Consider the following 23821-nt stretch of genomic DNA (forward strand, 5'->3'; position numbering starts at 1 on the left):
CATAGCAACTGCAAGGGTTGGCGTAATCTTCGTTTGTGAAGATTGCATATATAGTGAAACGAACATACTTACATACATTTTTTGATAATTTGTTTGTCTTACATTTTCATCGAGTTAATAATTCATTTATCGAATAATATATCAGTTCGATTAGGTTGTAACGCTGTTCCCCAGAGGGAAACACACGTAGACTATGAAACATAGTAATTTGTGAATAGGCATTAAGAGTCGACAAATCGTGCAGAACCTACTAAAAATCTGCAGAGATTTTTCACTTCTATATTCGCTATTTCGTACGGTTGATTTTTTTTTTCTTGATCTCGCAAAGACGGGATATTCTAGAGGAAATTGATAATAGAATAATATTATATTTAAACAAGTAAGGAAGGGCTAAGTTCGGGTGTAACCGAACACTTTATACTCTCGCAATTTATTTATTTAACATTATTAATATTATATAATACACAATTTGACCCACATATTCGTCATATATATTGTATAAAGTCCATTGAAAGTTGGAAACCCTAATATTAGGTTAGAAGCACCGAGGTCCTCTTGTTCGATATATGGGGCCTTGACAACCTATGGTCCGATTTCGGCGATTTTTAGAATGGGGCTGCCACACTATAAACGTAGTATTTGTGCAAAGTTCTGCATCGTATGCAGTATGAAACATAGTAATTTGTGAATAGGCATTAAGAGTCGACAAATCGTGCAGAACCTACTAAAAATCTGCAGAGATTTTTCACTTCTATATTCGCTATTTCGTACGGTTGATTTTTTTTTCTTGATCTCGCAAAGACGGGATATTCTAGAGGAAATTGATAATAGAATAATATTATATTTAAACAAGTAAGGAAGGGCTAAGTTCGGGTGTAACCGAACACTTTATACTCTCGCAATTTATTTATTTAACATTATTAATATTATATAATACACAATTTGACCCACATATTCGTCATATATATTGTATAAAGTCCATTGAAAGTTGGAAACCCTAATATTAGGTTAGAAGCACCGAGGTCCTCTTGTTCGATATATGGGGCCTTGACAACCTATGGTCCGATTTCGGCGATTTTTAGAATGGGGCTGCCACACTATAAACGTAGTATTTGTGCAAAGTTCTGCATCGATATCTTCACTAGTGCTTACTTTATATGTATATTGTAAAGTAAACAATTCAGATCGTCTTCAAAGTTTTGGTATATAGGAAGTAGGCGTGGTTGTGAAGCGATTTGGCCTATTTTCACAACATATCATTGGGATGTAAGGAAACTATTACAAACCAAGTTTCATTAAAATCGATCGAGTAGTTCCTGAGGGTGGGCGACGCCACGCCCATTTTCCATTTTGTAAAAAAATCTGAGTCCAACTTCCTTCTGCCATTTCTTAAGTAAAATGTTGGTGTTTCTGACGTTTCTCGTTAGTGAGTTAACGCACTTTTAGTAATTTTCAACCTAACCTTTGTATGAGAGGTGGGCGTGGTTATTATCCGATTTCTTTAGATTTTGTACTGTATAAGGAAACGGCTAAAAGACACGACTGCAGAAAGTTTTGTTTATATAGCTTTATTGGTTTGCAAGATATATACAAAAAAACCTATTTGGGGGCGGGGTCACGCCCATTTTTCTAAAAAAAATTGCATTAAAATGTGCCCCTCCCTAATGCGATCCTATGTTCCAAATTTTATTTTCATAACTATATTTATGGCTTAGTTATAGCTCTTTATGTGTTTTTGGTTATCGCCATTTTGTGGGCGTGGCAGTGGTCCGATTCCGCCCATCTTCGAACTTAACCTTCTTATGGTGCCAAGGAACACATGTTCCAAGTTTCATTAAGATATCTCAATTTTAACTCAAGTTACGCCTTGCACGGACGGACAGACAGACATCCGGATTTGAACTTTACTCTTCACCCTGATCACTTTGGTATATATAACCCTATATCTAACTCGTTTAGTTTTAGGACTTACAACCAACCGTTATGTGGACAAAACTATAATACTCTCGTAGCAACTTTTGTTGCGAGAGTATAAAAAGAAAAGAAACAGCGAAATTTGCATTATATAAGACGAGAATTAGATTATACAGCTATATATGTACATATATATATACATATGTATGTCAGTTATTGGGTTGATATATGTATAGACTAATCTATAATAATAGAGATTTGTTTTATGAATCGAGCTTTGACATTTAGTTATTAAATACAGTGGAAATTCTCTAACCCGAATCACCATAATCCACAATAAAACTTCGAGTTAGATAGACTTCTAGTTAGAGAATTTTCATTAAAATATAAAATTTTTCAAAAAGCTGTAAAATTTAGATTTATACCCAATTTTATTTATTTACTTCACATAAAGTTTTATGTACATATATCGTTAAAATATGTATTCTGTAATTTTGTTTGATGCAGCGCGCTAATGTTTGGCTCTTGACGTCTGTATCACATGCCCTTGTTACAGGATTTATAATTCATATATAGAAGGACTCTTTTAAAATTCGGCCTCGATAGTAAAATTTTAAATTTTGTATTATGTCACCGTCAAAAAGTTCGATTTATGGAACGAAATTTGTATGAAATTTAACTTCTATTGCCAATTCAAGAGTTCGAGTTATGGAGAACTTCGATTTATAGAAATTCGAGTTAGGGAAGGAAATTGGTATGAAATTCAGCTTCTAAACGCTATTGCCAATTCAAAAGTTCGAGTTATGGAATGAAACAACAGTTTTGAAACATGATTCTGTTCTTTATTTCATTAACAAACCACTTTTAGTTTATGGTCAAGAGAACAACCACATGTCGGGTTTAATAATATAAAAAATATACAAATCTTAAGTCATAGAAGTACTTTAAGTTGTTTGAAAACATAGTTTAAGATTTTTTGAACTAGAAAAATGTATAACAAAGATCTAAAAAATAACCTCATCGATTCAAAAAGAAGGATACCCCTGACAATGTTCTGTGAGTGCGCAGAAAACCCCATTCTAGGATTTTGTTACGATTTTCCAGAAATAAGGCGAATTGATAGAAACATTTTCTAGGTCTATGGCTGGTCAATTATAATTGTCCTAAAGAAGATCATTATTATTAGCGGTGATAATAGAACTATTCTTCTCCCTATACCCAATTGATAAATAATAGATCCCAGGTCGTTGTCATGTCAGTCAAATATACAGAACGGTAATGGATTTGGATTTATGTACATATCCATACACACTATCTTTGTATATCCGGCTATGAACTGTCAACTCGGCAGTTTTCCGAAGTCTATCTATGGAATAGTTTACATTGCTACAACAACAATAATAGATACGGGATTTCTTGGTCTGCTTGATTTTTATACGTACTTACATACATACATACGTTAAAAACAACTTAGAAGGACCTTAACTTGTTTCATTGTTAATATATAAGAATAAGCCTACATTAAGGCGTTGCGTACGTACTTTTATGCATTAAAATAGTTTTGGCGATAACTTTATATCATTTATAATCAACTTATGCTATGCATAATATACATATACTCCCATACATGCATATAAATTTTTATATGTTAGATGTTTGAAGCAACAAACTCAGTGAAGATGCCAAAAGAGCATAATTGTATCCAGATATTAAGTAAACATACATACTTATATGTACATTTGTATGTGGCCATATGCATAAATAAGTTTTGCAATAAATCTACAACGAGCAAGTTCCACCGGCAACGCAGCACAGTGCAGTTCAATTCCTAAACAAACCCCAACAACAACAACACTCAACACCACAGCTGGCTGAAAAGTCAGTGAGCTAGCGAAACAAGTAGGCAGACAAAAACTACAGCAACACATACACAGGCATGCATAATCGTAAATGCTGCTGGTGCAAGTACTCGCTTACCAACAATAACAATTTTACATATTCATCTAGATACATGTAAATACATATGCATATATGTATCTGTATCGATGTAAAAATGTTTGCATGTCAGCATGCACGGTGGAATACATATTTGCTCTCTTTGGGTAGGAAATTGTTTACAGTAACTGCGCATCGCACTCGCTGCCAGCTAACTGTGACATATGCACACATTTAAATAAATCGAGGTAAAGAACGAACAGAGCGAACAGCAAAAATGTATGGAAAATCTACTAAAACTGAGCAACTGGCGTTCGGTCGCACTGTCTCTACACCGGTCGACGGTCTGGCTCGGCTATGCCTGTCGGTCGCCCTCGCCACACATTTGGCGCGCCGCCGGCTACGCTATCGTCGTTTTCGCCTCACACTTTTGGATTAGGCTGCACATGTACGTGGATGCGAGTGTTTAGTGTGTGTGTGTAGAGTTTTGCAAGCGTGCTGATATTCCGTACAACAAATAAATGTGTAATAACAACACATATGTAACTACAGAAGCACTACCTCTATGAACCATATATGATACAAGTATATACTTATGTATTTACATACATAAATACAAACAAGTGAATAAATGTAGCTTTTTCTTCTTTGACTCTTTGGCGTTCTCCAAAATTGCATTTGAGATGCTAGTTGTTGTCGTTGCTGTTGTTGCTTTTGTTGCTATTTTGTTGATGAAGATAATGATTATGCTAACACAATCGGGAAAATGCGACTTAACACAATGATAACAACTACAACAATCAATGGAAGTGCAAAATAAACCCAAAAATTTATTTAATTCTTTTACGATTTTTGCTGTTGACAATGAGCTTTTTATGATTCAAGCTCTAACTAGTACCTAGTCGAACGCACAGAATACTTCGTAGTAGATACACACACTGAAGCACTTACAATGTATAAATGTATATGTATGTAAGTGTGTAAGTATATGGTAGATAAATATTTTTGTATAAATTATAACTTTTCGTCGGAAATAATTGTTATTCTTCGGTGTTCTAGGTAAACAGTATTTATAATTCATAACAAGTAAGGATGGGCTAAATATAGTCGCAATGTGTAATAATTGCTGGAATTATGAAACTATTGTCCACAGCTTGGCGTCAAATTAACTTTTTTTATCAAATAATCACTCAAGAAGAGAAATTAATATATTCGGGTGAGATATAAACCTATAAATAATATTTGACACAAAATAACATTTTCTTTTAGAAAATGCGCCCAATCAATTTCATTAATAACTAGCAGACCCGGAAACACGTTTTGTGGCTAAGATATACAATCAATCTTGGCTTCGAAGACGATACAAAGTTCATTACAAAGTCGAGGTTGATTCGACGACATCTTTATTTTTTGCGTTTGTTGATTTCAATATTGGTCGTTTACTCAGCCAATTATGGGTATTATATTGTTATTTTATGTCCGGAAAGAGACAGAAATGTTATTAATCCATCGAGGTGTCAACTGTGACCTTACCAGTTCCAATATCTAGCGACTGCTTCTACAATCACAGTTTGATCTTGTTGCAAAAACACTTGGATGTATAAATAAACGATTTTTGTGCGCCGTACTTCCCAAATTATCAACTTGCATATCTGGAGAATCTTCGCTATAGCTCTATTTTTGGCGATCTTGCAAACTGGTGTTTCGTTGATTTGCAATTTAGGAGTAATTTCAATGCCGAATGTACAGTTTGTGTGCCTACTAACAGGTAGCCAAGTTGCCTCTATTCCCGTTATGCTTTGATGGTTAAAATGAGTGAAATCGGTTCAGGAATTACCACGGAATTACAATAAATGATGATTTTCGTTATTATATTCTTCTTTATGAATATATGGGTCAGTATTGTGTGTTATCTTAATAAAATTACATCACTAAATTACGAGGGTATAAAATGTTCGGTTGCACCCAAACTTAGCCTTTCCTTACTTGTTACAAATTGTTTTGGGCTATCCAACCTTATACAATTGAACAATGCCAAAAATATTTTAACAAAGCAACAATGACTACCTTCAAAATATTATTATTTTTTGTTTTCTATTTTTTTTTTAATTTTGTTGTCAACTCATATAAAGTTCTGTTATTGCAATCTTCCGCGCAATTTTTCTATATTTACTTTCTTTCTAAACCTTTTTTGGCCATGCTCGAATATTTTAAGACTAAAATTAGCCAGATCGGTATGGCAGTTCTTGACTTTTTGCGAGACTAACGAACAGCAATTCGTTTTTATACATACATACATATCTATAAAATACAAATTGTTTGTATGGTAGATTAGAAAAATGTGAATTTTAGGCTTTTTCAGGCAATTTTTTTTTTAATTTTTCTCTCCGTAAGAACCATCCTCAAACACCCTGGAATACACACAAAAATAATGAGTGAAATCGGTCTAGTCGTTTTCATGCTATGTCGTGACAACGGAAAACGGGTTTCATTTTTATATATATAGATAAGACATTCTACGTTACCAGATTAATTGTGGAACGAAAAGCAATAAGAGCGCGCCGTTCCTCTCTTTCCTTCGCTGTTCGGCGCCAGTTGGAGATTCCAAGTGTAACCAGGTCGCTCTCCATCTGGTCCCTCCAACGGAGTGGAGGCCTTCCCCTTCCTCGGCTTCCTTCGGCGGGTACTGCATCGAACACTTTCAGAGCTGGAGTGTTTTCGTCCATTCGGACAACATGACCTAGCCAGCGCAGCCGCTGTCTTTTTATTTGCTGAACTATGTCAATGTCGTCGTATAACTCGTACAGCTCATCGTTCCATCGTCTGCGGTATTCGCCGTTGCCAATGTTATGAGGACCATAAATCTTGCGCAAAATTTTCCTCTCGAAAACTCCTAGTGTCGTCTCATCTGATGTTTTCATCGTCCAAGCTTCTGCACCATAAAGCAGGACGGGAATTATAAGCGACTTGTAGTGTTTGACTTTGGTTCGTCGAGAGAGGACTTTACTTTTCAATTGCCTACTCAGTCCAAAGTTCCCAGGTATACGAAATTATCTACGAATTCGAAGTTATGACTGTCAACAGTGACGTAGGAGCCAAGACGCGAATGCGCCGAATGTTTGCTTGATGACAGGAGCTATTTCGTCTTGTCCTCATTCACCTCCAGACCCATTCGCTTCGCCTCCTTATCCATGCGGGAAAAAGCAGAACAAACGGTGCGGTTGTTGCTTCCGATGATATCAATATCATCGGCGTACGCCAGGTGCTGTACTTTCTTATAGAAGATTGTACCTTCTCTATTTAGCTCTGCAGCTCGTATAATTTTTTCCAGCATCAAGTTAAAGACGTCACACGATAGTGAGTCACTTGTCTGAAACCTCGTTTGGTATCGAACGGCTCGGAGAGGTCCTTCCCAATCATGACGGAGCTTTTGGTGTTGCTCAACGCCAACTTACACAGCCGTATTAGTTTTATAAAAGTGGGGATATTTATAAAAGTGAAATTTCGTTATTTAAAATTAAATTTATTTTGCTGTGCAAAGGACAGCACTAGGAAGGGGGCGGGGCCACGCCCACAAATAGGATTTTTGTATATATCTCGCAAACCAATAAAGCTATATAAACCAAACTTTCTGCAGTCGTTTTCCTTACGTACCCCATCATACACCACGAAAATAGTGTAAATACAAAGGTTATATTGAAAATTACTAAAAGTGCATTAACTCACTAACGAATAACATCAGAAACCCTAAATTTTGCAGAAGAAATGGCAGAAAGAAGTTGCACTCAGACTTTTGTACAAAGTGGAAAATGGGCGTGGCGACCCCCACTTATGGGTCAAAAACCATATCACAGGAACTATTTGACCGATTTCAATGAAATTCGGTATATATCATTTTCTTGACACCCCGATGACACGTGTGGTGAAATCGGTTCACAGCCACGACTACTTTCCATATAACTCACTTTTGAATTCCATCTCATTTATTCACTTTATAATATATACATAACGAACCAAGAAGATAATGTAGTAAAACTTTACACAAATACTGTATATGATAAGTACTTGTGAAACAAATTTTGAATTCGGACTATAACTTTTCGATGTCCGGATATCGAATATTAAGAATTCAGTGCCTTATGGTAATTTTTCACCGAAAATATCGCTAAATCTCTCAGATATATTAATGTAATTCAGAAGAAATCATTTTCTTCCTATAGCGTGTCTCTGTCGGTTCATAACTTCCCCTAGCTCTCATATACCTAATTATAGGGTTTTCAAAACTACGATGGCCTTAATACTGTATAAATCGGTTAATATGTGAAATATCTTAGCCAAATTAAGTGAGCCCATACATGATCTTAGATATAATGTGGTGAGTGAAAATGAGTGAAATCGGTTCAGGAATTACCTTAGCCTATATACTATATATGAGGATTTTCGTTATTCTATTGGACTTTATGCAGAATATATGGGTCAAATTGTGTGTTTCCTTAAAAAAACTATATCAATAAATTGAGTATAAAATGTTCGGTTGCACCCGAACTTAGCCTTTCCTTACTTGTTGCACTTTACTATTGTCTAAATCCCATGCTTTTGTTACTTTTGAAATAAATTAGAGATTTACAAATTTTTATTATCCTCCTTACGATATAAAGGGACTCTTTTCAAATTGTGCCTCGATAGTAAAATTTTAAATTTATTATTCCTAGTCGAAAAGTTCGATTTATAGAAGGAAATTTGTATGATATTTGACTTCTAAAGCCAATTCAAGACTTGGCGTTGTGGAGGTCTTCGAGTTATGTAAAAGCCACGTTGTGCTAAGTATTCTCGTTCAATCTTCCTCTGGAGTGGTGGAATGTCTAATAGTCTAAGTCTGGAGTGATTCTAAAAATATTGTTTTGCAAAAACCACATTGTTATCAAGAAGACATGTCCGGTATTAAGGTAATAATACCCCTGGCAGACGGCAGGCGGCGTTATTTCGGAATAACTGCTTTAATCGGGGTTAATTCGAGAGTTATCTCAGTTAACTCCGTTTGCTAACTCCCATTTAATCCCCAAAATTTTATAGAGTTAGTGGGAGTGAATGAAAATATGCAATACTGACAGCTGCTTTTCAACTAAATGTAAACAAAAACATACGCATGCTAATTTTTTCTAAAACGGAAGTTCTAATAATAACGTATTTATGTTTATTTTTTTAGTAATTAGTGATTTTGTGCTAATTGTGCGGCTAACAACCGCAATATTTGCTTTCTATACAATTTTATTTTACCAAAATGGAAATATTATTGCCAATCAGCTGTTTGGGAGTTTATAACTCGCTTTGCTGCCGTCTGTCACCTACATATTTAAAACTGATTAAAAGCACAGATAATCCGAATTAACTTTGCCGTCTGTCTAGGCTATAACACATTCACCTACATACATACATACATACATACATATTCGGTATACAATCAACCGAAGCCATAGAAATTCTTGGATTTGACATATGGGAGCCACAAATGGCTTGGACCCATTTCGATGAAATTTAAATGAAAGCAGTCGTCACATATCTTAATCACTACTTGTGCTATGTATTTTTTAATAACTTTATTGATAATCTAGTTATTCATTTCAAATTAATGCATCTCATAGGAAGAAGGAATTTAAACTTTCCTTGAGCGAACTTTAGCTTTAAGTTTCGCTGTTTTTGTAGACTAAATCATTAATAAAATAAACGAAACTATTTGGATTACTTTTGTAAGAAATTAATAAAATTAAACACTGGTTCTTCATATGACGCATCAAAACCACAGTTTTCAATGACACATTATACATTTCTACTGAAGATAAGCCTGTTATACTATGTATACATCACACCATTTTGCGTGATTATATTATTATTGTTACAGAATGTGTAGCTGTAAAATATTAAGCTAGAAATTTAGAATAAGCATGAAACTTTACGTCTCGGTCATAATAAAGCCGTTCTTCGGGTCCTTTGCTACTAATGTATTTTTAAAAGATCTCCAACATATTGCTATGACCAAGTAAAAGAGTTGTGAAGTGGGTTAAAATACACGCGACTTTTAAAAAAAAGGCCACACCAGAATCTCTCGAAAAACCAACAACAATAAACAGATTGGAAACATTTTCTGTGACCTGAGCTGTTAACTTTGTTGTTATATATGTACATACTATGTACCTTCAGTGAAATTGTCTCTGAGCTGAGCATTCGATTGACACTAGCTTACAAAAATCAAGTCTCTCCTCAGTATTAACATTACAATGCGACGCGAACGTTTGCTCGACAACGACATCTCTTCAAATTTTAATACATACACACAAGATATTAAAACGCTAAAAAGTCTAGACCTCCACATTAGCTAACCATATTTCACTATATTTACAATAAAATTGTTTACACAAATTTCAACAGCAAATATATTTAAAACTTAATAAGCGACTTTCGTATTTGTAACAACTCATAAGCGGAACAATAAAAAATTATTTAATTATGTATGAGTATGAGTATGTTTTATCATTCATTCATATGCATGCTTATGAATACACATGTTTGTATATATGTCTGTCTGCGCGCCAGCAGTAATGAAAATGAAGGTGAACTCTATTGCATGGCGTACGGTTAGAAGAGTTCATCGCCGCCGCCTCCGCTGAGTGGAGAGCCACACCACCGCAAATAGAAATAAAGCAAAAAACAAAGGAAATCACAGCGTAGCCGAATGTGAGGGCAAAGCAGAAGCGGCAGCGACGGCGGAAGAAGCAGAGAGCAGAATTGGGTTGAATGCAGTGCGATGGCGAGCAGGATGGCGATGTGAAGTGGGGTGTAGAGATGTTCAGCGAGCCGCACAGCTGGCCGATTAGCGTCACTATGCGGCATTGAGCCGCCGTTTGGGTTGCTTAAGAAATTTTAACAGTCAATTGACAGAGCCAGACAACTGCGACGAATGAGAGCCACAGCAAGTCGGAGCGTCAGTGAAGAGTAATAAAGAATATAATGGTGGAGCGACCTGAATTTGAACACTGTGTTTTTTAACACTTTATACGTATGAGTGTATATTTATACATATTTCCATTTGTTTTCCGTTTTTGGTATGTGACAAAGCGACTGGCGTTGCTGGACGCAAAATATTTAGTGTCTGGTGTCAACACTTGTCAAACTCGGTGGAAGGCAGCGAGCGCGACCGCAGCACAAATCACTAGGAACACATTGTTTTCATACAAACAGCGCTGATTGCTGGCGGCGCGCGCGTTATAAATCGGTAAGCGGCGAAAAGCAAAAGTAGCAGTAAGAGCACTTCTAGTGCGCTCGCTACCCAATTACACAAGCGGCAAGGCGTCCAAACATACACACGTACATGTGTACTCTTAGGTAGTGCTTAGACGGCATTCAAGCGAAATTTGTGTGTGTGTGTGTGTGTGTGTGTATGTGTATCTATACATATATATATACAGCGTAAGATTGACATTGCCGTCACTCACGCGGCTGCCCAACGCTATACAAACTGAGTTACCTAGCAATTCACGCGCTGCTCAGGCTGCGCGCAGCCAGCAGTCAGTGAGTCAATACGTCGAGGCGCGCGGCGACTGAACTGGTAGCAGAGTGCACGCACACTTGCTGCGCTCGCAAGCAACATCTTTCGGCCAGAAACATATCTACAAAACATATGTATATACTTCACTTTGTATACGAGTATGTTTGTTTGTATGTGACTATCTCTCGTTGTGCTCATATTTGTATCTCAAAATTATTACACTCATATGCGCTCATTACTTTCTTTCAACAGCTGAACGTACATATGAAAGTACTGGCGCACGGCTGCGGCTGTTGTTGTTGCTGCCGCCACTGTCGGGCAACTCTTATCGCATAATAATCACGTAGCATTGTCAAGATTTGCTTGCTTAGCTGTTCTAGTTAGGCTGCGGATGGTGGTGTCGGTTGTGGTGGCTAATGATTTTGCTTTCTTTCTACTTTATTTCTAGGTTTTGTTGTAATTATGGTTGTTGTTATGATTATTTGTGCTGGCATACATTGTATTTATGTAGATTACATATACTCGCTTGTTTGTACATCCATATGAATGTTTACATACGAATTGTGTGTGGCACTCGAACAGTCGCGGTGAAATTTCGTAGATTTGTATTTTATCTCAGCGTTAGATTTAGAAAATTAATAACTTGGGGCGCTAAGATTCTTCCGGGAAATTTCATTTCAAAGTTATTTTAAATAAATGGAAATAATGCTGTGTATAATGTAATGGAATGATAGACTAGTTATTATGGAGACGCATTTATGACATACTACTAATGATCTGTTAATCAGATACCTTCCGACCAAATTCCTTGACAAATCTTTGACTAAATGAAACACTGCAAATTGTAAAATTTACATTTAAACCTCAGAAAAGAAATTAGTACATACATTATTCAAATAAAAAAAATCGAAAATCCTAATATTTCGTGATAAAAACATATGTAGCTCGCAACAGCTGCATTCGAATGGTGAATGTGCTGCTGGGAACACAATTCATTTAAGCTGGCCTAGTCTTGGAATATTTGCAACTTGGGTAGTCCCACAAAATTCATATGAGGTATATGAGGTTGACGATGGACAGCCCAAAAGACTACTACTTTTAAGTAAGCAGTATTACAGTATATCACGGGTCATCTCGGGTATCTGTAAGAGACCACCTGCAGTGATTTGGTAAAGTAGAATCAGCGGAATGCAGAGCATACGCGGAGGATGATGAGAGCTTTAACATTATCATTAAGAATGCTCACCTTTCAGTCCGTTAAGAAGGCATATGGACTTTTCACTGCTCCCAATAATCCTTTAGAAATTTTTGATATTACAGTGATACCTCGATTCTTGCACACCTCGATTTTTGCAACAAAGAAATATTTTACATTATGTACTCAGTACTTGTGGCATCAAAAAAATTTGATCTCGATACTTGCGACAAGAACTTATTGTTTTTGGTAATAGTTCCTTAGTTTGAATACATTTCGGAGAACTCCAGCTTTATTTCGATGATACATTGTTGTGACTCTTACGCACGTGCTTTTTGGGATATTTAAGTCAGTTTTAATTGACGTCACAAAACATTTTTTTTAAAAGTGTGCGGACTTTTTCTTCTAAAAAAATTATATTATGTATCAATTTAAAACTCCTTAAAACTGCAAGCAAAAGAGTTTCTCCGTGGCGAAAACCTTCCGGAAAAGGCTATTTTAGTTATTGATGACGCTCCTTGTAACCACAAAGAACGAGAGTTAAATAGTACTGATGGTCAAATATGCCTTCCTCCGAACTGTACTGCTGTTATACAGCCAATCAAAATGTCAAAAGGCTTACGAAAATAAACTACCAAACAAGCCTTTTATGTCACATCGTTAGACGACGAAAAACAGTATGCACTGCATAGCATCACCTTAAAAAAATCAATATGTTTTTTAACTAATGTTGGGAATTCCGTAATTTTTATTATTCAATATTTATTTATTTATTGAAACTGATTTGTTTAAACCCTATCAATAAGTATTGTAATCTTAAATCTATTTTCAAGAATGTGGTTGAGCTGTTTTGGTAGAACGTTGCTCTCTAATAGGCTGGTAGATCTCTTCTTTTGAAACGTGTTTGATTGCAGAAAGGCACTTGGCAATGAGTTTGGATGTTCACGAAGTTTAGAAATATATTGCCGAATTCACTTTGGTATAATATATATTCGCGTCCGTTCTGGTTAGGTAGAACCGATTGTCATGGGTATAAGTGTCAGTTTCGTTTTGAGAGCCCTTTGTTGTTCAATTTGTTATACATTAAATATTAAGCTTGAGATAAAGGTAATTATAGCATTGATTCTAATAGTATAAAAGTGCTTCAGCTTGCTTGCCGGATCAGAATTGTTATTCTCAAATAATCAGATTTATTGAACAGCGGATCTTTTTAGATCCAGAGTTATACAGAGGAACTTCTCTAACTCGAACCACCATAATCCACAAAAAAACTTCTAGTTAGAGAGACTTCGAGTTATAGTATTTTCATTAAAATATACAATTTTCAAAAAAGCTGTAAATATAGATTTATTTATTAACTTCGCATAAAGTTTTATATATATACTTTAAAGTATGTATTCTGTAATTTTGTTTGTTGCAGTTGGTCATTATTTGGCTCTAGACGCCTATATCCTATGCCTTTGTTACAATTGATTTATGCAATCCATAAATGTTATATCATATTTTTTGTTCGCCTCCATACGATATAGAAAGACTCTTTTAAAATTCTGTCTCGATAGTAAAATTTTAAATTTTGTATTATGTCCTGGTCTATTGCCAATTAAATATTTCGAGTTATGGGGAACTTCGAGTTAAGAAGTTTGAGTTATGGAAGAAAATGTATATGAAATTTGATTTCTAAACGCTGTTGCCACTTCAAAAGTTCGAGTTTTGGAGATCTTCGAGTTATGGAAGTTCCAAAAAAATTATACATTTAAATCGCAGTCTGTTGAAACTCTGCTACACCTTTAAATCAACACTTAATACAATTAACTTTTCTAATTCTTCATAATACAATATTGCAATTGCCATCTAATTTTCAGAAATTTCCAAATCGGATTACTATTTCAATATACGAGTGTGCACTTATGCTAAGAAATTCCACAATTCCCCACACTTCAACCTATCTACATACATGTAAATGCCTTGTAAATATGTATGCATGCATTACTTCAACTCAAAACGAGGAAAACCCCAGCAACGGAAATTTTATCAACAATTCGGATAGAAGCGGAACAAAATGAGAATATTCGTATGTATGCACGCTGCAAGCTTGTTTGTATTGCCCACCAACAATAACGAAACACATCGCCAAGAGTAAAAAATGAGCGAACGCGACGTCATCGATGAATTCGAAAAATGTAAACAAGTTTATTGTCTTCTCCAACCGAGATACGAGCTCGCTAGTTTACGAATATACATATGTATGTATTTATGCACACTACAATAACAAGAATAACCAAAAAACCAATGCATGCAAACAAACAATTGAATAAACGAGCAAAAGGCGATAATAAAATGCGAGAAAAAAACAGCGGAATAATAATTTGCCTTCATAAACACAAATTGTCGCTAAAAAGCGAATAAACTATGTTAAATTCAAAATCAATGCTTGAATAAGTCCATTAGATAAAAAAAAGTTATAAGTGATGTACGAAAAAACGCGAAGCGAAACAAAATGAGCCATAAAAACATTTACAATTTAGCGAGCGAAAATAATTTAACGGCACAACAATTAACAACCAACCAACAAGTAGCAAAACAAGCTAGATAATTTTAAGCGAGCGAAAAGTTACTGTTGTTGTTGTGTATATAAATCTACACCTGTGTATGTGGTGCGTGTATCTTAATTATTTGTCTCATATACGTCACAGCGAAGCGATAGAGATAACAACAACGCTCATATCAGTTGGCGCAAAAGCTGGCATGGAATTATTAAATTAAAAATATATGCATACATACATATATTTAAATAGAACCGAATACAAACTATGTGCTGAGCAAATAAGCGGATAGTGCAAATCATACAAAGCGTTCAACTTTGATAGCGAAATTTTTACACTTTGCGCGCAGATATTTGCTGGAATTGACGCAGCTGTTAGAAAGCAAAAAGAATTACTATAATTAGTAGTGGAGTGGAGAAAGCCAAAGCGATGATCTGCTACGAATGTACATACATATGTTAGTATGTAATCTAAGTATGTAAATACAAACAATTTAAACTCTCAAATATTTATTAACTTTAAAAGTTGTTATAATATATAAATATATATTAAGGCAAAAATTATTTTAAAAAATTTAGATTTTTTTAGAAGCCGCCATTTAGTTTTTGCGTATTCCTTCGAATAAAATTATAAAATTACACATAACTTTAACAAAAATCCGTTCTCCGTCTTTTTTTGGAAGAGGTCCCTTAAGATCTGCTGTAGCAGTTATTTTTACAAATAAATAATTATTCAATACTCCTCAAAGCTACCATAATAAGTGTACAAATTCTTAGTATAATAAATTTAGAAGTTTTCTCAGGAAAAAATATTTGAAAAACCTAATTTTCTATGGGCCTTAACTAAATGTAACCCCTTAATACGGCACATCGAAACAACACTTATATAGTCATCTAGAGAACTTATAAATTATAGGTTAGATTAGAATTTTAGATTATTATTTTAAATATAATACATATTTAATAAACATCTACAATATTTCCTTTTTTTAAGAAAAAATTAAATAAAATTTCAATCTAAAAATTATTATTTCATATTTACACAAATTTAGCAATATATACATACATGTGTACATAAATAACGCTGAACTCAACTGTAATTAATATGTAAAAAATAATCATTCTATGAACCCATGTTAATGTAATGCTTGCTACAGCCAGTCACTTAACAGAATAAACGATTGATATGATTGCTCTGTATAAGTTACGTACACTTACATACCTACATACCTACATTTGTAAATATGCGAGTATGTACATATGTCTCCCACCCTTACAAAGGCGGTAATTACGAGTATTTGAAGTGAATTATGAATTAAATTTGCAGTTTATTTGGGTAGACTTTCCACTGTTGCAGCAACAAGATTCGGAAAATGAAGAAAAACGTATAGAAAAAGAAGAAGGCAGGCACTGAAGCCAAGCAAAGTAACTAGAATGCAGGGGATAGAAAGCGAGAAAATCACACACAATGTGCATAAATATGCGGATGGTTCCTGACGGTTTACGCTTAAAAATACAAAAATAACAAAAACAAATTAAATGGATGTACAAAATATGCATATTTCTACATCAAAGGCTCAATTGATTATTGAAATGAAATAAATAAGTCAAAAAAATCTGCATCGCTACGCTTAATATCGCAAAGAAGAAACGCCAAAAACAAAACAATTATGAAAAAACCTTTAACGAGTAAAAGGAAATGCCCATTTAGGGTGATGTAAATACCGACTTAACAGCGTAGCGACGCCGTTAACAGCATGAGCAAATGTAAGCCTAACAGAGCGGGAGAGTATGTGAGTGTGGGAACAGGTTTGCGAAGAGCGCACGCGCTCACATGCGCTCTTCTGCTCAGGCGACTACAGCCAACAGATAATTTCATGTTAAATATTTAAAAATATACAGAACAGGCGAATGAACGACAGTTTAAAAAATAATGAGCGTTCGCTGCTCAGTTACTTTTGTTTTAGTTGTTGCTTTCACATTTAAACGTTTTTGTTGTTTTCTTGTTTTTTATTCCATCAGCATGTAATATAAAGTGTTTATTTTAGTAGCGCATTGTTGATGTGTAATTATGTTTTGGGAAGAGCAGAGTGCAACGCGCTGATGAGGTGTATGCTTCGATGAGATGGGCGGCGAATTGCTCATAACGCCGTAATTAAATATATTTAACGTACATATATTTACACATACATACATCTAGTGTATGGTCAAGTATATTAAAATTTTTAGCACAATTTAAATGTAAAAAAAAAAAAAAAAAAAAATTAAATGCTTTTCATTTAACAAGTGTTTTGAAAAGTTTGCTGCAGTGTCACCCTGCTTACACCTTTTCCGACAACACAAGCGCTGTGCCTCATTTAACGCTTCAAATGCCACACTATACTCGCATTATTTTGATTTCAATTAAGGCGCCGTTAATTGTTGGAAATTTGAATATGTAATTAGTAGAACCTTTGATTATATTCGATTAGAGAGCGTAAACAGCTGTGAGCAGCAGCGCGCAGTGAGCAATCTTTTGACGTTCGCTGCATTCTTTTGCCATACAAGCCAGCTGCGATTCAAGTGCAAACACACACATATGCATGCGTATTTGTTTGGAGCACGTACGCGCGTACATACATAAAAACATATATATTTGTGTGCCAGTAGTTGCTCGCACTCTTAAGAAAGAGAGCGCACACGAAAACCGGAAAATTATGCGCACACATACGTACATACAAACGAACAAGGCAATACTTATCTACAAAAACCAGCGGGGATTTTTTAAGTCATGGCCAATGCATGTTTTTGAAAAAAGAATCAATGTGAAATTCAAAGCAACTTGCACTGCTTCAGTATTTGCTTTCCACTTTCTTCCTAATTCAATAGGTGGAGAGTTAAGAAATGGGAACTAAATCAGAACAGTAAGCAATAAAGCATAGCGTATTTGCTAATGGCATAGAAATTCCACTTAATAATACTCGCATAGGCGCAGACATGCATACATATGTATGTACATAAAAAAAAGCACATTACGAATAAAATCCAGCCGGAGGACCAATTCCGACTCCGAAAAAAGTATTGCCTAAATGAAAAATGCACGCCTAAAAGAACACCCTTCATAATGTCCACATATGTATGTGTGTATGTATATATACATAAATCTTTATTACGTACATACATAAGTACATATATTAAGGACATTGTATATGTTTTGATGGATTTTTTTCTTATTATTACACTTACACATATTTCCGAATAATTGCAAACCACCATAAAGTAATCTGTCGGCGCATTCATCAATAAAAATACTTCAATTTATTATAAAATAAAACAAATAAAATATTTATCATTACAATGAGCAAATAAAAAGTAAGTGACAACGGTAGAATAATATTATAAATTGACGTTTCGTGTGAAATGAACACAACGCTGTACATACATACTTGCATACATACCTTGGAAAGACACACACAACTATACATATTTTTAAGTCTATACCTAAATAAATTCCGACTAAATCAGACATCTGAATCCACAAACTTTGATTTCAACCAATTTTTTTTCAGTTCATACAAAAGATTTTTAATTTTAGCAGCAGCCTTTTTAAATCATTTAGGGTATTCACAAGGTGTCATAGTGTGTCATATCGTCATATTGTCATATTTTTTTATGACTGTCATACCAACACTGTTGTTGTTTCACATGCAAAATTAAAATATGACTGACACAACACACTCGTGACAGTGTGGGCGGTCGGCGGGTGGGGCTTTGTTGCGTTTTGGGGCAAAACTTCGATTCGCTAGTCGGTTTTCTGTGAAGAACCGGTTTTTTTGGGTCGGTCAGTGGTCGGTTTTGCTTGTGCCCTTCTGCCCGAACACTCCTCAACCGATTTATACCGCACATTGTATATATCTGGAAAATACGGACATATATCTGGTTTTGGCCTCAGCAAAAATCGCTGTTTTTTTTGCTAAGGCCAAAATCGGATGATCGCATATATGTCTTACAAGCCAAGATATATATTGATGATTTTTTATCGCGGACCGCGGATCGCGGATATATAGCATTTCTGTCTTCTTAATTTTTCACCATCAGTTGATTAAGTGTAGAAATATGACAAAATATGTCATACAACAGTTAAGGGTGCTTACAAGTGTCGTATTTTTTTTAAATATTAAAATATGACATAAGACATACAACAAAGCTTGTGAATTGCTTAATTAATTCTAAGAAACGAAATATGATTTTGATTACAGGATATTATTCGGAAAATATATTAAAATGGACAAATTAAAAGCTTGAGTTGGAACCCACAAAAACTATTTCCAAAATATACCACATTACATCATTTTTAATTATTTTTAGTATATAAGCAGACATATATTATAAAATTGTTATTGTAGTTGCTAAAGTTTCATTAAAACAGAATAATATATGAATGAAAGAGAGAAAAAATTAAAATTTTTGCTAAATTTTTTTAAATGAAGCTGTTCAATTTTTTATAAGGAAAAATCATTCAGAATGCAAATATAGTCATACATTTTTACTCTTACATAGATTGGCATAATTAGTAGAGACAAGATTGCGTTTAAACTACCCTAAGGTGATACATGGATTTCGTCCTTGAAAAACGGTCTGTTCTCAATAATTTTGTTTTTTAATAATTTTGTTCATTATATGCTCTCTATGCAATTATTCCACATTTATAGTATCACAGTGGAACTTTCCATAACTCCAACTTCTATAAGTCGAAATCTCCATAACTCGAACACTTGAATTGGCAATAGCGTTTAGAAGCCAAATTTCATACAAATTTCCTTCCCTAACTCGAGTTTCTATAACTCGAAGTTCTCCATTACTCGAACTCTTGAAGTGGCAATAGAAGTCAAATTTCATACAAATTTCCTTCCATAAATCGAACTTTTCGATTAGGACATTAGACAAAACTTAAAATTTTACTATCAGGGAACAATTTTAAAAGAGTCTTCTATATCGTATGGAGGCAAACAAAAAATACGATTTTATACTTATAGATTTCCTAAATCGTGTAACAAAGGCATGATATATAGACGTCAAGAGCCAAACAATAGCAAACTACAACAAACAAAATTACAAAATATATGTTTAAATACAACTTGTTGCGAAGTAAATAACTAAAACTGTGGGTAAATCTATAGTTTACAGCTTTTTGAAAAATGTATGTTTTAATGAACATTTATATAACTCGAAGTCTCTCTAACTCCAAGTTTTTTGTGGATTATGGTGATTCGAGTTAGAGAAGTTCCACTGTATTTACTAAAATAATATTATTTTACCTAATTCTTGTTGTAAATCGTTCGCTAATATTCATTGATTCGCGCGTTTCTTCTGCTCGCTTATCGGTCAAAAGAGTCTCACAACATGTCCAAATCAAAAATGAAAGCGAGATTTAATTTTAATTAACATGTTATCAGCTTTGTTCGTCGTTTTCAAGATAACAGCTTACGTTACCACAAGCTATAACATATACGTACATATGTACGTGCTTACATACAATTTTATCCGCGTGTCTAATTACATAAGCACTTCAACTTTTTTTAATAATATGAGCAGATAAATACTGGAAGTAAATATAAAAACATAATACAGGCTAAAGAGTTTAGCTTACTTACGATTTTACAAAAAAACAAAACAATTATTTTAGTAAAAAAAAGTATATTATTTTATCGAATATTAAGATAAATACTTTTCAATCTCGCTTAATTATTTTGTACTATAATAGATTTTCAGAAAGGCTGCCAATATTTTAGGATTTTTGCCACTTTAAAAGAGTTTATTTTAACTATTTAGGATAAAATAAGACATAAGATCTCCTCATTGTTAACCACGAAAAGGTTTTACTGCAAGGATTTATCTTCAAAAAATACGATACATACTGCACCGTAATGACAATACTTGAAGGTCAATTATGGAAACAATACATTGCAAGTAATACAAAAGAGTTAGCCGACAACACAAAATCAAGGCATTTAACTATTTACCGAATTTCAAGCTACCTGTAGCATTTTTCACAACACCTGAAAGAGCTTTCCCTAAAATTGCTCTACCTTCATTAAGATATATAAATCATACCAGAACTTGAAAGATTATTCATTCCTGCAGTAGCAGTCACGCGGCAAGTAACGCAATTACCGAAAATACAACATAAAAGTATTACATTATTTAATACAGTTTTGTTAAAATGGGCGCTTGGATTAATTTTAAATTTAAACCAATCGTTTTCGAAATACCCCCATACAAATATGTCTTACAAGTGCGGGAGCCAAGAGAACCCACTGCCAGCGTTACAGAAGACAACATTTCGGAGGTCACCACTAATGTCAGGAGCTTAAATATCAGTGACACTGAATCAAATGATCAAAATGCGAGCGGTCTCACATCACCAACACCGCCATCAGTTGAACAGTGTGGATGGGTAGAAGCCCAAAATAGCTCAGTAGAATCAGGAGATGATAGAGCAACCAACGATGATGTCGATCGAACACCTCCACCACCCAAAATTGATATATGGGAATGGACACTAGAGCAGCGTCTATTCACACTCAAACTGACCGACACAGATACAGAAACTGAAACTGAATCCGAAGTAACAACTCCGATAAATGAATCAAATGATCAAAATGCGAGCGGTCTCACATCACCAACACCGCCATCAGTTGAACAGTGTGGATGGGTAGAAGCCCAAAATAGCTCAGTAGAATCAGGAGATGATAGAGCAACCAACGATGATCTCGATCGAACACCACCACCACCCAAAATTGATATATGGGAATGGACACTAGAGCAGCGTCTATTCACACTCAAACTGACCGACACAGACACAGAAACTGAAACTGAATCCGAAGTAACAACTCCGATAAATGCACGCTTTGAAAACTTTAATGGTAGACGCGTTGAGACCACGAAATATAAATATCGTGATGCTACTATTAACCGCAAAAAACGTTAAGAGAAAATGTTGTTTGCGTATATCATTATTAGCAAAAAATAAAAAAAAAATTATTGAAAATGAATTTTTGGTGTTTTTTTTTAATTACATACATATATTATTTTATACATAAAATTACGTAGCAACCTCATATAATTGAGAATTATTTCTCCAAATGCTTTATAGGTAAAAAGATTTTGGTCTGACAATGACAGTTCTTCGAGTAGGAACTGTCAAAGCATCTTGCAATTCACGCATAATTTTTCGGGGAGTCACAGGAACCTTTTTTACCGAAATGAAAGGTTCAATTTGAATTAAATATCGATTTTAAAGGCATCGAAGTTTCACTCACAGTTTTGGAAATGTTGCGATCTTTCGTTGTTAGGTCAAAGACGAGGCCTGGAACGGGAACCAACACAAATATCCCAATTTATAAATAATCTAATATTTAGCTAACAAGCTCTTGCTAGCCTGGGTATCATGAGAATTGTTCAAGATCTTGTATAATTGTTCAAATTTCACCTCGTAGATATAAGCTGTTAATTTTTATTGGCTTAACCCTAGAAAGATAACCTTATTTTATAGTACTGAAAAGATAAACAAGCGATTTTACATTGCTTTGTAAAATGAAAACGCTATTCTCAATATTTTCTCTCAAATGCCTTAATAAAGTAGGGATTTCCATCTTAAATCTCATCCACGGTGTCGAAAGCTCAGTGCTCTCTACGGTTCAAAGGTTTTTCTCTTTTTAATAAAACATTGCGGATTGACAAATGCCATTCATGGAATACATATGCAAATGCCATTAATGTCGAACAAGTCATACTATCCACTGAACGAACTCTTGAATAATTTCGTCCGTAATAAACAATTTAAAGCATATAAATGATTCAAAAATATTTCGACACTTGCAGCTAGGACCAGTATACGAGCGTTATCATTCTAGGGTTAAAGTTTGGATCTATATCTGAAATATGAAGAAAATTTGAGTTTGCTGTATTTTTGCTTTCTATAACTAAATAATTTTGATTTTATTCAGTTTTCATATTTTGTTTTTAATAAATAAATATGTCAAATAACAATAATGAATGTAGAAAAAAATAATGCGACTTTTGAAGTTTTTATGATTTATTCGTTTTAATATTTTAGTATTATAATTATTATTAAATATTAAATAATTGAAATCCTTTAAGTCCCCAATATGTGCTTCATTAAAAAACATACTATGAAGGCTAAATGCTAAAATATACATCTATACTTGGATATGGCTGCTTAAATGAAAATAAATTTTTTTACAAAATTCAAAACTCAAATAGCAATGTATATATGTGTGTGCATTTATGCAAATACATATAGTACAAATGTAAGTACATACAGATAGACTTCAAATACATACATATGTGCCGTCTGACCCCCAAGAACAAACTCATTCGCATGAAATTGATATCGGTCAGTAGCGGCAGTCAGGTAAGATCGTAGCTCTACTCGTACACATGAGACTTGTACGTACATATGGCTGTGCATGTGCCATTATATGGTAAGTTTCGCTAAAGCCTGTGAGCCAATTTTATCCGCATGTCTATTTACATAAGCACTTCAACTTTTTTTAATAATATGAGCAGAAAAATACTGGAAGTAAATATAAAAACATAATACAGGCTAAAGAGTTTAGCTGACTTACGATTTTACAAAAAAAAAACAATTATTTTAGTAAAAAAAAGTATATTATTTTATCGAATATTA

At 34.4% G+C, this 23821-nt stretch overlaps 1 long non-coding RNA gene across 1 annotated transcript; it reads left to right on the forward strand.

Annotated features, from left to right (window-relative positions):
- Window positions 1–927: 927 nt before the first annotated feature.
- Window positions 928–14671, forward strand: LOC128922031 (uncharacterized). The gene is made up of 2 exons (XR_008471298.1): window positions 928–11119; window positions 14450–14671. It is a non-coding gene; the product is annotated as an uncharacterized LOC128922031 (long non-coding RNA).
- The last annotated feature ends 9150 nt before the right edge of the window (window positions 14672–23821 follow it).

Source organism: Zeugodacus cucurbitae, chromosome 5 (genome assembly GCF_028554725.1).
Source record: "Zeugodacus cucurbitae isolate PBARC_wt_2022May chromosome 5, idZeuCucr1.2, whole genome shotgun sequence".
NCBI classification, from domain to species: domain Eukaryota; kingdom Metazoa; phylum Arthropoda; class Insecta; order Diptera; family Tephritidae; genus Zeugodacus; species Zeugodacus cucurbitae.